Source organism: Puma concolor, chromosome C2 (assembly GCF_028749965.1).
Source record: "Puma concolor isolate L17-30 chromosome C2, mPumCon1.1.hap2, whole genome shotgun sequence".
NCBI lineage: Eukaryota > Metazoa > Chordata > Mammalia > Carnivora > Felidae > Puma > Puma concolor.
In genome coordinates, this window is record NC_141675.1 from 149,184,357 (window position 1) to 149,191,102 (window position 6,746).

Genomic DNA, 6,746 nt, shown 5'->3' on the forward strand with positions numbered 1-6,746 from the left:
CCGAAACCTATGAATCTTACTTTATGTTGCAGAAGAGACTTTGTCATTGTGATTAAGCTAAGGATCTTGAGATGGGAGGATTAGCTTGGATGATCCAGGTGGATCCTAGATGTAATCACTGGAAAAGGGACAAGGAGGGAGATTTAACTACAGAGGCGGAGAAGGCAACATGATAGAGGCATAGATCAAAGTGGTGCCAAGGAATCATGAGCCAAGGGTCATGAGCCAAGGAATACAGGAGGCCACCAGAAACTGACAAAGGCAAGGAAACAGATTCCCTCCTGGAGCCTCTAGGAGGAACCAGCCCTACCCACATCTTGACTTTAGCCCAGGAGAACTGATTTTAGCCTTTTGCCCTCCAGAACGGTAAAAGGATAAATGTGTGCGGTTTTAAGCCACTGCATTTGTGGTAGTTTGTTATAGTGACACTAGGCAACTCATGTAATTCCATCATATGGATATACCACCATTTGTTTATCCACTTACCTCTTGATGAATTTGGGTTGTTTGTTGTTTGAGGCTATTCTGGAAAAAGCTGCTAGGAAAATTCTTATATAAACCCTTGTGTGGACATATGTTTTTATTTATCTTGGGTAAATACACCTAGGCATGGAATTGCTGGGGCATAGAGTAGCTGTGTGTTTAACTATATAAGAAACTTCCAGTTTTCTCAAGTGATTTGTACCATTTTACACCAATAAAGCATGAGACCTTGTCTTCTTAAAACAAACAAACAAGAAGGCTAAAGTCATTCACCCTAAATGGTAAGGGATTGGTGGGTGCAATTCGTGGGTCCTTTTTGGATGGTTCCAGACCCTGATTGTATTTCCAGAGTCCTCACAATGAGCTCTAATTCAGATTCATGCCTGCATTTTTTTCTTTATTGTCTTTTCTTGGAAAAGAAATAGTTCACCTGCCTAATTGCCCCCATTTTCTCTTCCATCTGTCCCTGTGCTCCCCATTAGCACACACTGTACTTTCTCTGTGGGTGGGAGTCACAACCCAGAGGCCTGGACAACCCAGGGAGCAGGAGCCAGCAAGTCTAGACCTCAGGGTCCTGAGAGGGACACAGGAAACAAGAACGCAGTATGCCGAATGCCTTTCCCATTGGGGCAGTCAACCATATTATTCTTCAGTTAATGGAATTTTCTTACTCCTGTAAGTAGAAAAACACCGGTAGCCCAGATGCCGCCCACTCCAGCAGTTGATAAAACACTCAAAGAAAAGGGATCAGGGAAGGGGAAGGTAAAAGGGAAAACCCTGCTGGATCTGTTGCCGTGTTTTATCTGGGGACACAGTGGCGGGGGTGGGGGGCTATTTTGTAATTTTGTTCTTTGTTTTTTTAACCTAAGGAAAATGTGCCAGGCCCACTGCCAACCCTGATCCTTCTAGATTCCAGAAGCCTTCTGACGTTTAGCTCAAGAACAAAGAGGTGGTTGTTCTCCGGATATGGTCTTGATGAGCCAAATTTTGACACTTGAAAGAGGATCTGGAATTTGGGGGTCAGTTGGTTTATCCCCCACGATCTTCATACTTGTTCAGATCATGGATCTTTAAAAAATGGTTCGTCAGCTTGCCAAAACTCTTCTCTTGTCTCTTCTCATTTGTAATACCCACGTAGTGATACCTGCATAGCACATAAACTTCCAAACACACACCTTCCACGTGAGCCCATGTTGTGTTCTAGCATATCGTTGGAATTGCTGAATTTATATCTGCATAAATCTTGGTCTGCTGGCCATACTGAAAATGTTGAGAACTCAAGATCTTGGCTATCATTTGTGACCCTTTGAGGGCCAAGGAGAGTCTTGTATATAATATCAGTAGGGTGGACCCATCCCAAACATTAGTCCTAAAGCTCAGAGATGGTCCCTTGGCAGTGACTGGTTATGAGATGTTGACCTGGGAGCCCTCTTTGCATATGGTGGTACAAGCCCTCTCCCTACCATGCAATTGTAATACCTCTGGAATGTGAGATCAGCGTATGGTATGGACATGAATTTGCACAGAAGCAGAGGCCCCATGGGAGGTGTGGTGCACAGCTTTGCCAAGGAAGGTATTTGGACAGGCCCCCAGTCTTAACGCCAAGGGAGAGGTGGAACCACTCAGCAAACTCACTTTGGTGTGGAAAATGCTACACGGGGTTTTGATGAGACTTTCCTCCCAGAGCATCTTCTATATTGGACTCATAACATCAGCCATTTGTTGTGCCAGACGTAATAATACATGCTTGACCTACATCATCTCTTTACCTTCTCACCCTACCTGGAAGTCAGGTACAGAAACAGTTGAGCGACTCCTTCCAGCTACCTTCATTTCACCATCTCCTTCCAAGCTAGGCATGCTGAGAACCTGCACCCTGTGGTCCTGGAATGTGAGAGCAGTGTGGATTATGGGTACATGCTTGTCCTCTTCAGGTTGAATGGAATCATATACTCTTGCTGAGTCCTCATGTCCTCATCTGATGCCATTCTCACCTCTTCCCAGTGTGGTGGTGAGGGGCAAAGGAGACTTTGTGAATGACAATGTTTGGTCACCTGTTGAGGCCATACCTGTAAGTGATTATTGTTCTTGGTGGGGGAGGGAAGGCTCATTTAGGCAACATGAGGGAGTACACATCTTCCTTGACTTAAAATGAGGTTTCATCCTGATAAACGCATCGTACGTTGAAATCCTAAGTTGAAAATACATTTAATACATCCAACCTACCAAACATTTTAGCTTAGCCTGGCTGCCTTACATGTACTCAGAATACTTACATTAGCCTGAAGTTGGCAAAAACATCTAACACAAAGCCTATTTTATAACAGAGTGTTGACTACCTCATGCAATTTACTGACTACTTGCTCCCAAAGTGAAAAAGTGGTTGTCAGTGTATCAGTTGATGACCCTTGGGATTGTGATCATGTGGCTGCTGTTGGCCAGCGTCATGAGAGATGATGGGCCTGCATATTCCTAGTCTGGAAAAAAGAGGATAATTCAAAATTTGACATATGACGTCTACTGAATGCATTTTGCTTTTGTGCCATCATAAAGTCAAAAAATCGGTAAGTCAAAACATCTAACTCTGAGACTGTCTGGACTTGTCTTTGGCAGAAAATGGCACCCAGTGAGATTAGCACCTAGAAATCAGGATAGTACCCAGAGGTTAGTACTCAGGGAGGATGGTGTACCTGGCCAAGTACTGAGAAGGTCCTTACTCAGAGAGGGGGATGATACCCAAGGGGAGGTGGGACCCAGAGGGGAGATTTTGGGCGTTGGAGATGCTCCTCACCTGATTTAGCCTATAAAGGGGCCTGATGGCCAAGGTCAGATGAGATGCAAAGAGACTGCTTGTGCACTTCTTTATTTCTTTTTGTATTGAAATAAGGAGCAACAGCACGTCCTAAACCTTTAGTGCTCTGCCCACAGTTAGGTGTTTTAGAACATCCATTTGTCCACAATAGTTTTAGATTTCTGCCCAAGGAACACTAGTTAAAGTCAACATTACTGTGATCAAACTGATCTCATATTTCTCCTGCCTGGAAATACCTACAATTCCTTAAAACAATGTTTCAATTTACCACAAGTCCGGTGGCATTTTAAAGTGTAATAAAAAACCCACCCTCCTCTTCCTGTCTCCCACTCCTAGTGTTTTGGAGACGGCAGCACACACACGGACTTTCAATCAAGGGGAGGCTGTTTGTCGTTTATTCTGTGCACCTCTATCTTTGCTGAAGCGAAGTGCTGTGATAAACCTACAGACACTGGTGACTCAGGTTGGACCATGGGAAGGAAGTGGGCGAGTCCTAGTTGAATGACTTTGCCGTGTGCTTTCATATCCACCCGACGTGTTCCGGAGCTTGAGTGAGAAGGATCATTAAGTCAGTTTGGGTTAGGAGCTCTTCATTCACCTAGTAAGCTCCGTGACCTGCCTTCCCTCCATTGTGCCTGCATTTGCACCTGTGGTCAGGTGCAATCTCAATTTGGCAGGTGCATCTCAATCTGTTAAATTAGTGAACTGCTTTCATGCTGGTTGCCACATAACCACTACCTGGACACTTCCCAACCTCCCCAAGGACCTGTGTCTAATTGGTAGATGCCTGTTATTGCATGGATTGTTTAATAGCTGTCACTTCCGCTTATAGGGCAATTAAAATAAATTCCCACCCACATAGGTGGTGGAAGGTGCCATGCCTTCCCTTGTCTGCAAAAGTCTCTGTGGTTTGTTCAGGATGAAAAGATTTTTGTTTAGGTGATTGAGAAAACCAAATTTAGAGAAGACACTCCATCCTCATGATGCAAGGATCTGAATTTATGTCTGCTGCTTTTTTCTTTTTTTGGTACCAAAAAAGTCACGGGAATAATTCAACCAGATAAAATAGCAGACATGTGGCCTAAAATAAGATGAAGTTTGCACAACAAGGCAGATGCCATCTGGCCTGGTAGCAATTCAACGAAGGTGGATTTATTCTCTTTAATGTCAGAACTACCTGGGGTTGTTGCCTATGTGTAGAATCTTGGGAAACGTTGGAGGCAAAATTGAGAAAGCAATTCTAATTGAGATTTGAATCCTGTACTGCAGTTGATCACCATAAGGCACGCCCAGACTGTAAATCTGTCCTTAATTTTCATATATTTATCCCTCCTATTCCCTGGTAATATGCAATCATTGCAAAAACAATTAGAATACTCGAAAGTGCATATTTTCCCCCATTCCAGCTACTGCCAACCCTTCCCTTCTCCCCACAAAGAGTCTCAATGTTTTTTTTTTAAACTTTTTTTATTTATTTGAGAGAAAAAGAAAGAGAGCGAGTGGGGGAGGGGCAGAGATTGAGATGGGGAGAGAGAGAATCCCAAGCAGGCTCCGTGCTGTGAGCATAGAGCCCAATGCGGAGCTTGATCTCACGAACCATGAGATCATGACCTGAGCCAAAATCAAGAGTCGGATTCTTAACTGACTGAGCCACCCAGGTGCCCCTCTCTTAATGGTTTGATGTGTACCTTTTCCTAACCTTTCTTTTTTTTTTTTTCTTAATGTTTACTTATTTTTCAGAGAAAGAGACAGAGTGTGTGCAGGAGATGGGCAGAGAGAGAGGGAGTCACAGAACTGGAAGCAGGCTCCAGGCTCTGAGCTGTCAGCACGGAGCCCAACGCAGGGCTGGAACTCATGAGCGGTGAGATCATGACCTGAGCCGAAGTCAGACGCTTAACCAACTGAGCCACCCAGGCGCCCCTCTAATACCTGCATATAAACATGTATTTTTTTTTTTTAAAGTTTATTTTTATTTTTGGGACAGAGAGAGACAGAGCATGAACGGGGGAGGGGCAGAGAGAGACGGAGACACAGAATCGGAAACAGGCTCCAGGCTCCGAGCCATCAGCCCAGAGCCTGACGCGGGGCTCGAACTCACGGACCGCGAGATCGTGACCTGGCTGAAGTCGGACGCTTAACCGACTGCGCCACCCAGGCGCCCCTATCTGTAGAGTATTCTATTCAGATCTAACAAACAAATAGGTTTAGTCTCATTCTATTTCATCATGGTTTATATTTTCTGTTTATTATTCTTACTGCTTGCTTCTAATTTTTAATATATTTTATTTTACTAGCTTAATATGTGTTTTTTGTACTTTTTTTCTTTCTAGACAAACACTGTCTGACAGAAATGTAATGAGAGCCACATATGTAATTTAAAATTTTCTAGCAGCCACAGAGGCATGATGCTGGGGGTCATCTAAGAATTCTGACGACCACACACATCAAAAAGGTAAAAAAAAAAAAAAGTGAAATTAAATTTAATAAAAATGTTATTTAATACAAGATAGCTGAAATATTACCATATCAATATATTCAAAGTACAAATTATTAGAAAATGTTTAAATTTTTTGTTGTTGTATTGTCTTTGAATTCCAGTATGTATTTTACAGGTACAACACATCTCAATTTGCAGTAGCCATATTTCAAAGGTGCAATAACCACATGTAGCTAGCACACTTCTAGAGGTTTGAAAATCTCCATCAAAATTATATTCTAGGACATTAGTAAAAATGAAGGACCTCCAAAAATTCCCTCTTCCAGAAACGCCACAAGAACCTTGGCAAATAATTTCAGAATTGACTTTTTCAGAACTCTGGAAATTAACCAAAGCCTTGCAGCAATCTGCAGAGCATCTATTCAAGAAAAATAGCAGAATCCTGGTAAGAACAATGAGCTTTGTGTCACTTTAACTTGCCCGCTTTCCATATCCCCTCCCCAGCACTGCCGCAGCCCGGAAATCCAAGAGCCTGCAGTCACAGTGAAAATGGGCAGCCTGGTCGCCCCGGGGGAGTGGGGGGTACAGAATGGGGCTGGAGCTCCTTGAAAGCCCCATGCTTAGAGAATTGTCATTATTTGACCTGTCTGATGGTTCCTTGGAAGACCCCATTTGCAAAGCTGTCTTTATTTGATCTGACTCTGAGCTCATCTAGCACAAACAGCCTCTTCCCCAGGGGTGTGTGTTGAAAAGAATCAGAGGCAATTATTGAACATCACAGCTCCTTGAGGTGGCAGAAAACAGTTGGGACAAACAATAGGCTAACCAAAAGGCTTAAAAGGAAAAGCCGAAGAATGGATGTCCGTAGGGGGCTTTGAAAATCTCCGAAGTATCCCTGGGAACTCAGAAGACCATGCAAATGTGTAGGACTCTGAGCCTGCACAGGGCTGTTATGTGTGTTTAGGAAAGACCTGAGAAGTCCCTAGCTCTCCCCACTGGTTAGGATGGAGTTGT